Below are 8610 nucleotides of genomic sequence, written 5' to 3'. Positions count from 1 at the left end.
CGCAAGTTTACACACTGCGGAAAACTCTCGAAACAGATTATGGATATGGCAATTCACACAGAGTTAGATTACGAGACGACAACTCGTAGTCTTCCCTCTACACCCATACAAAATGCCATCGGCAGCAACACGCCTTATAACCGCTACATAAAAACTAGACCATAAAGGTCCTACTGGAAAACTAGTCATAAGAACCTTAACTCCAAGATGAACTACGAAAGGCTTGATCCCTTCAACAAGGGTACGTAGGCAGCCGTCATAAGGCGCAGCCCCAATCTTATCGCGTTTTCTACTTTTAGGAGAGCGAGAAGATCACTTACCACAGACCTTTTCAACCATTAATTCCGCCTAACTCACCTAACTTGCCTAACTTGCCAAGCCACTCGCTAGAACCTCACGCTAGAAGCTCATGATTCTAACGAGCTGGGGGGCTAACTGTTGGGGTCAAAATCGGTCACGACGGAATCAATGTCTGAAAGTCCGTAAAAATCAGCATAACCGTTTTTACGAAAAGTAATCTTCGTAAAGATATCTTTACGAACAGCCTTGCAGTAAAATATCGTCCAAATCTCAATCGAACCACTAAATACCGATTGTCCGAAGGCAACGGACATGTATCCAAATCGGCCGCGGACAAGCTCGAGTATGGAAATCAGACCGCGGACAAGCCAAGCTCGATCGATACGCGGCAACCAAGCATGCACACAGCTCGTTCGCTACGTAGCGACCGAGCTCGAGCCAAGCTCGGTCGCTACGTAGCGACCGAGCGATCGTCCCGCTCGGTCGCTACGTAGCGACCGAGCTCAGCCAAGCTCGGTCGCTACGTAGCGACCGAGCGATCGTCCCGCTCGGTCGCTACGTAGCGACCGAGCTCGAGCCAAAGCTCGGTCGCTACGTAGCGACCGAGCGATCGTCCCGCTCGGTCGCTACGTAGCGACCGAGCTCGAGCCAAAGCTCGGTCGCTACGTAGCGACCGAGCGATCGTCCCGCTCGGTCGCTACGTAGCGACCGAGCTCGAGCCAAAGCTCGGTCGCTACGTAGCGACCGAGGGATCGTCCCGCTCGGTCGCTACGTAGCGACTGAGCTCGAGCCAAAGCTCGGTCGCTACGTAGCGACCGAGCGATTGTCCCGCTCGGTCGCTACGTAGCGACCGAGCTCGAGCCAAAGCTCGGTCGCTACGTAGCGACCGAGCGATCATCCCGCTTGGTCGCTACGTAGCGACCGAGCTCAGCCAAGCTCGGTCGCTACGTAACGACCGAGCGCTCGTCCCGCTCGGTCGCTACGAAGCGACCGGGCTCGAGCCAAAGTTCGGTCGCTGTGTAGCGATTGAACCTTTCCGAACGTCAATACGACACCAGTTCTTGCATTCTCGTCAAAACCTTCGAATGCTATCTCCCGAAGACCGTAGCAAGCTCAGTCCATGTTTCCCGCCATTCTAATTCATCGATCAAACTTCGCGGATTAGAAACCGCGGAAAACTCGTAGTAAACGTGTCGAGTCGGAAGACGGCCCAAAGGGACCTAAAACACGACTCGAGGCCCATCCTACGATTTTCCTAATCAAAAGCCCGTAAACCACAGCCTGGTTTACGCTTGGTCCACAAGGAAGGATAAATGTTAAGTTTCCGCGGATAAATACGGAAGTTTTGAAGATAATTGTGAAGATCGGGAAAAATGGAATATCTCCATTTTTATGCTATGACGGCTTAAGGGCAGAAGAGTAAAAGCGTAAACCGACCTTGGAGCTAGTATATAAGGAGTCCTAGGCGAGGAGCAAGAGAGAGAACTTTTTAGATTCGGAATTCTCTGCACTTAGAAACTTTAGGCTTATTCTCGACAAGTTCGGTTTCTATGACTGGCACTCAATTACTAGACGAACTCGCCCAGGCAGTTCGATCTCTTGTCCAGCTCTATCAATTGAACTACGTTCGGCTTGATCCTCGAAAGGGGTACGTAGGCAGCCTTTAACAAGGTTCAGTCCGAAATCAATCAAAAACCTTTTATTTATCTTTTTCGTCTTTTGTTATTGAGCTGCGACTCAAATAGGTTTGAGCTTTTAGGCTGCTAGAACTAAGTAACTCGCTGACAGCCTTTGCGGCCAAAGCTTTTATGATCCCTTGTAATGATCGCAACGCTCTTACGCGGACTCGAAATAAGATCTACTGTTTTCTCTAAACTCGTTTGTTATCTTTTCATGATTTCCGCATATATTCGATCACTTGTCGTTGGCTCTCGCAGAGATCCGGGACCTCAGGGAAATTAGGGTTTTTCTTAGTTTCCTTATTTAAACGGAAATCGACAGTGCGAATTTCGGTTCCCACACCAACCATTCGACCTAACCGTCCATAGGGACTGTCTGGTCCGTGCATGTGTCCGGCCTATGGCCAAAGGACCACGCCTTAACCTACACAAGTCATGAACCATTGTGACTGTTCAGGGTAGGGTTACAGCCGGTCAGAACAGAACAGAACCGCCCCTATCCAATCGGATCACATGAGGCCAGTCAGATCATGCACGCGCCTAACTCATCGGTTATGGACCGTGACCGCATTACTCAACCAGAACCACGGTTATAACCAATCCCAACACATCAACAAGGCCACGCCAATGTACAGGAGGATTAGAAGAAGAAATAGATGAAAAGAATAAGAATAGGACACAATCCAAACGCCCATGGCTAGACCGGTTCAGACTGTCCGATGGTCTTAGCCGATGAGTCGGTGGTTACCCCACTGACCCTATCTGACTGAACCACGGGGTTGGAGTCCTTCTCCAGACATTTCTCTATGCCTTGGGTATCCATAACCTCACGGCCTCCTCTCTCCTAAACCGTTCTCCTTGCCGGAGATACTAAACCACCACAACCGAGCCTTTTTCGGCTTGGATCCTCGGTTCTCATTGGGGGATCCTTTTGTTTAGGACGTGTGTCCTTTGTCTCAGACAGAATGAGACTGAATAATACTGAATGCCTTGATCTCTGGTCGTGCATCCTATATATAGGCGACCAAAGGTCATGTGTGAAGGGACACATCCCTTCGAAGCATCCTTTTGGGACAGATCTTGGCCATCGATTACAATCAACGGTCCAGATCGTACCTGTTCGGAAATGGAAGGCTCCAGACCTTATAGGCACGTACAACCCAAGCCCACGGACTGTCCACAAGAGCCCAACGACTCATGGACCACATGGCCGGACCTCATGGCCCGCCATTGACCCAGACCCGGACCATCGGCCCGAAACCCGAACAGTCCGTCGAGCTGAGATGAGCTGACTCCCATCTGCCTCAGCTGAGTGAGCTAGTAGTCCAGCTGGTTGAGCTGACTTAACTTGGAACGAGCTAGACTGAGCTTGACCGAGCTATGTCTAGCTGATCGAGCTTCCCGTAAGCATCGCCCAGCTTATGTACAGCTTGTTCTAGCTGACTTGTTTCTCTTATAAGGTTAAGTCTCAGCATCCTGACGTCCTTAACCTTCTATCTTGGCCATGGAACGCTTGCCTTAAGGTCCAAAGACCGGCTGGTTCGTTTCCTCTAACCATGGCCGTCCCGACGGTCCTTATCCAGGATCGCGGATGTTACAGCCCACGAGGGCCAAAATCACCCGATGGACAGCCACGCACGTGCGTAGTCAAAGGACCAACGTGCTGATATGTGTACTGATGGACAGCCACGGACGTCATGTGTGTGCTGACGGACACACACAGACACACACGCACAGCCACGAACGTCCTGTGTGTGATGACTGACACACACAGACGTCCTGTGTGTGCTGACGGACACCCACGGACATCCTGTGTATACTGAACAGACAGCCCACGTGGGCGTAAATCACCCGAACAGTCCACGGGAAGGGTAAGCATGCTGAGTCCAAGGACCAACGTGCTGATATGTGTACTGATGGACAGCCACGGACGTCCTGTGTGTGCTGACGGACACACACGGATACACAAGGACAGCCACAGACGTCCTGTGTGTGCTGGCGGACACCCACGGACATCCTGTGTGTACTGAACAGATAGCCCACGTGGGCCAAAATCACCCAAACAGTCCACGGGAAGGGCCAGAGTGCAGAGTCCAAGGACCAACGTGCTGATATGTGTACTGATGGACAACAACGAACGTCCTGTGTGTGCTGACGGACACACACGGACAGCCACAGACGTCCTGTGTATGCTGACGGACACACACGGACGTCCTGTGTGTGCTGACGGACACCCACCAACGTCCTGTGTGTGCTGACAGACACACACGGACACACACGGACATCCTGTGTGTGCTGACGGACAGCCACAAACAGCCACAGACGTCCTGTGTGTGCTGGCGTACACCCACGAACGTCCTGTGTGTACTGAACAGACAGCCCACATGGGATAAAATCACCCAAACAGTCCACGGGAAGGGCCAGCGTGCTGAGTCCAAGGACCAACGTGCTGATATGTGTACTGAGGGACAGCCACGGACGTCCTGTGTGTGCTGACTGACACAGATGGACACACACGGACAGCCATAGACATCCTGTGTGTGTTAGCGGACACCCACGGACGTCCTGTGTGTACTGAACAGACAGCCCACGAGGGCCAAAATTACCCGAACAGTCCACAGGAAGGGTCAGCGTGCGGAGTCAAAGGACCAACGTGCTGATATGTGTACTGATGGACAGCCACGGACGTCATGTGTGTGCTGACAGACACAAACGGACACACACGCACAGCCACGAACGTCCTGTGTGTGCTGACGGACACACACGGACGTCCTGTGTGTGCTGACGGACACCCACGGACATCCTGTGTATACTGAACAGACAGCCCACGTGGGCGTAAATCACCCGAACAGTCCACGGGAAGGGTAAGCATGCTGAGTCCAAGGACCAACGTGCTGATATGTGTACTGATGGACAGCCACGGACGTCCTGTGTGTGCTGACGGACACACACGGATACACAAGGACAGCCACAGACGTCCTGTGTGTGCTGGCGGACACCCACGGACATCCTGTGTGTACTGAACAGATAGCCCACGTGGGCCAAAATCACCCAAACAGTCCACGGGAAGGGCCAGAGTGCAGAGTCCAAGGACCAACGTGCTGATATGTGTACTGATGGACAACAACGAACGTCCTGTGTGTGCTGACGGACACACACGGACAGCCACGGACGTCCTGTGTATGCTGACGGACACACACGGACGTCCTGTGTGTGCTGACGGACACCCACCAACGTCCTGTGTGTGCTGACAGACACACACGGACACACACGGACATCCTGTGTGTGCTGACGGACAGCCACAAACAGCCACGGACGTCCTGTGTGTGCTGGCGTATACCCACGGACGTCCTGTGTGTACTGAACAGACAGCCCACATGGGATAAAATCACCCAAACAGTCCACGGGAAGGGCCAGCGTGCTGAGTCCAAGGACCAACGTGCTGATATGTGTACTGAGGGACAGCCACGGACGTCCTGTGTGTGCTGACTGACACAGATGGACACACACGGACAGCCATAGACATCCTGTGTGTGTTAGCGGACACCCACGGACGTCCTGTGTGTACTGAACAGACAGCCCACGAGGGCCAAAATTACCCAAACAGTCCAAAGGAAGGGTCAGCGTGCGGAGTCAAAGGACCAACGTGCTGATATGTGTACTGATGGACAGCCACAGACGTCATGTGTGTGCTGACAGACACAAACGGACACACACGCACAGCCACGAACGTCCTGTGTGTGCTGACGGACACACACGGACGTCCTGTGTTTGCTGACGGACACCCACAGACGTCCTGTGTGTACTGAACAGACAGCCCACGTGGGCCAAAATCACCCAAACAGTCCACGGGAAGGGCCAGCGTGCTGAGTCCAAGGACCAGCGTGCTGATATGTATACTGATGGACAGCCACTGACGTCCTGTGTGTGCTGACGGACACACTCGGACCGCCACGGACGTCCTGTGTGTGCTGGCGGACACCCACGGACGTCTTGTGTGTACTGAACAGATAGCCCACGTGGGCCAAAATCACCCAAACAGTCCACGGGAAGGGCCAGCGTGCAGAGTCCAAGGACCAACGTGCTGATATGTGTACTGATGGACAGCCACAGACGTCCTGTGTGTGCTGACGGACACACACGTACAGCCACGGACGTCCTGTGTATGCTTACGGACACACACGAACGTCCTGTGTGTGCTGACCGACACCCACGAACGTCCTGTGTGTGCTGACAGACACACACGGATGTCCTATGTGTGCTGACAGACAGCCACAAACAGCCCCGGACGTCCTGTGTGTGCTGGCGGACACCCATGGACATCCTGTGTGTACTGAACAGACAGCCCACTTGGGATAAAATCACCCAAACAGTCCACGGGAAGGGCCAGCGTGCTGAGTCCATGGACCAACGTGCTGATATGTGTACTGAGGGACGGCCACAGACGTCCTGTGTGTGCTGACAGACAAAGACGGACACACACGGACAGCCACGGACGTCCTGTGTGTGCTGGCGGACACCCACGGACGTCCTGTGTGTCCTGAACAAACAGCCCACGAGGGCCAAAATTACCCAAACAGTCCACAGGAAGGGTCAGCGTGCGGAGGCAAAGGACCAACGTGCTGATATGTGTACTGATGGACAGCCACAGACGTCATGTGTGTGCTGACAAACACACACGGACACACACGCACAGCCACGAACGTCCTGTGTGTGCTGACGGACACACACGGATGTTCTGTGTGTGCTGACGGACACCCACCGACGTCCTGTGTGTACTGAACAGACAGCCCACGTGGGCCAAAATCACCAAACAGTCCACAGGAAGGGCCAGCGTGCTGAGTCCAAGGACCAGCGTGCTGAGTCCAAGGACCAGCGTGCTGATATGTATACTGATGGACAGCCACAGACGTCCTTTGTGTGCTGACGGACACACACTGACCGCCACGGACGTCCTGTGTGTGCTGGCGGACACCCACGGACGTCCTGTGTGTACTGAACAGATAGCCCACGTGGGCCAAAATCACCCAAACAGTCCACGGGAAGGGCCAGCGTGCAGAGTCCAAGGACCAACGTGCTGATATGTGTACTGATGGACAGCCACAGACGTCCTGTGTGTGCTGACGGACACACACGTACAGCCACGGACGTCATGTGTATGCTTACGGACACACACGAACGTCCTGTGTGTGCTGACCGACACCCACGAACGTCCTGTGTGTGCTGACAGTCGATCTTCATCATGGTCTGTCGATCGATGCGAGTTCATCGACATCGGTCGACAGCATTGAGAACCGCCGAGATTCACAGAGCTTTCGATTTCGAAGTCTCCTTCCTCAAGCATTTCATTTCTCATCACTTGCTAGAAATCATCATCTATGATGGCATTTACGTGGTGTTTCCCTTTGTTGGCTCCTGCCTCTCTAGCGAAAGCTTCTTGCCTCTTTATAGTCTCGCCCGTCTGAATTACTTGGGTTTCAAGTTTTCTCACCTGAGTCCCTAAGGTCTCGATTTTGGTGTTCAGATTGTTGTAGGCGGAGTCTATTTTACCGTTGAAATCCACGGTGATTTGTTGTTGTCCCAACAGTACTCGATCAAGCATTTCTTCGATCTTGCTTTCCTGAGTCTGGGTGGTGGATTTTGGTAGTAAGAGTTCAAGTAGCTTTTGCTGTTGTTGAAGGGTTTTTGAAATTGTGAACTTTGGTTACTTCTTTGACCATTTCCAAAGAAGTTTCTGTTTCCGCCCTGGTTTCCAAATTTCTGGAATCCGGTACCTCCGATGTAGTTCACATTTTCTTCTCCTTCCGTATCTGCTACTTCTTCTTCAGCTGAACAGACTTGCTTCCTAAGAAGCTCGTGCACCACATCTAACTTAGCTCTTACTTCGTCCATCTGTTCCTTCCCGATAGAGGCTACAGACTTCTTCCGTTCAGAGTCAGTGTTTTTGGTGCTGCTGCTGTTAGCAAAGTTTCCTTCACTAGCCGTATCAAGAGCCATTTGATATTGTAAGGCGAGACATCGGAAGAAAGTGCTTAGCAGCTGCACTTCGTTAAATCTGTGGTGTGGACAGTCTCGCTGGAAGAACCTAAATCTAATCCACGCATCTTTGAAGGACTCTCCAGCCTTCTGCAAGAATGTGGAAATTTTGTTCCGAAGTTCTTCAGCGCGCGCCTCATCGAAGAAGTTTCGTAAGAATGCATTCTTGATGTCGGTCCAGGATGTTAAAGATCCTGTGGGTTGCAGCCTAAGCCAGTGCATCGCTTCTCCATTTAGCGTGTATCTGAAGAGCTTGCACAGCAGGTAATCTTCGGGGACTCTTTCCATCCGAATAGCAGCAATTAGATCCTTGAACCGTTCCAGATGGTCCATAGGATGCTCGTGCAGTAACCCAGAGTAGGGTATCTGCGACACGAGAGTGTAGTATTGAGGCTTCAACTCAAAATTCTGCTTCTGGATCTCCGGAAGTCGAATAGCCGATCTGTTGGAATAGTACTCATCTGGGCGATTGTAGTCGGCCAGTGGTTTCGATCGAGCGTCCTCATCTACAGGTTGAGCAGCTCCTGTAGCATCAGCATCAGGGATTACAGTCCCCTGAGCATCTATTTTCTGACCTGTTGTATTACGCAGATGA

The 8610-nt window shown here is 52.4% G+C and overlaps 1 non-coding gene across 1 annotated transcript; it reads left to right on the top strand.

Annotated features, from left to right (window-relative positions):
* The first annotated feature begins 8031 nt into the window (after positions 1 to 8031).
* Positions 8032 to 8138, top strand: LOC125597846. The gene has a single exon (XR_007331993.1). It is a non-coding gene; the product is annotated as a small nucleolar RNA R71 (small nucleolar RNA).
* The last annotated feature ends 472 nt before the right edge of the window (positions 8139 to 8610 follow it).

Source organism: Brassica napus, unplaced genomic scaffold (genome assembly GCF_020379485.1).
Source record: "Brassica napus cultivar Da-Ae unplaced genomic scaffold, Da-Ae ScsIHWf_1560;HRSCAF=2163, whole genome shotgun sequence".
Classification (NCBI taxonomy): domain Eukaryota; kingdom Viridiplantae; phylum Streptophyta; class Magnoliopsida; order Brassicales; family Brassicaceae; genus Brassica; species Brassica napus.
The sequence above is the reverse complement of the archived record's forward strand: the minus strand, read 5'-3'. Positions and strand labels throughout refer to the sequence as shown.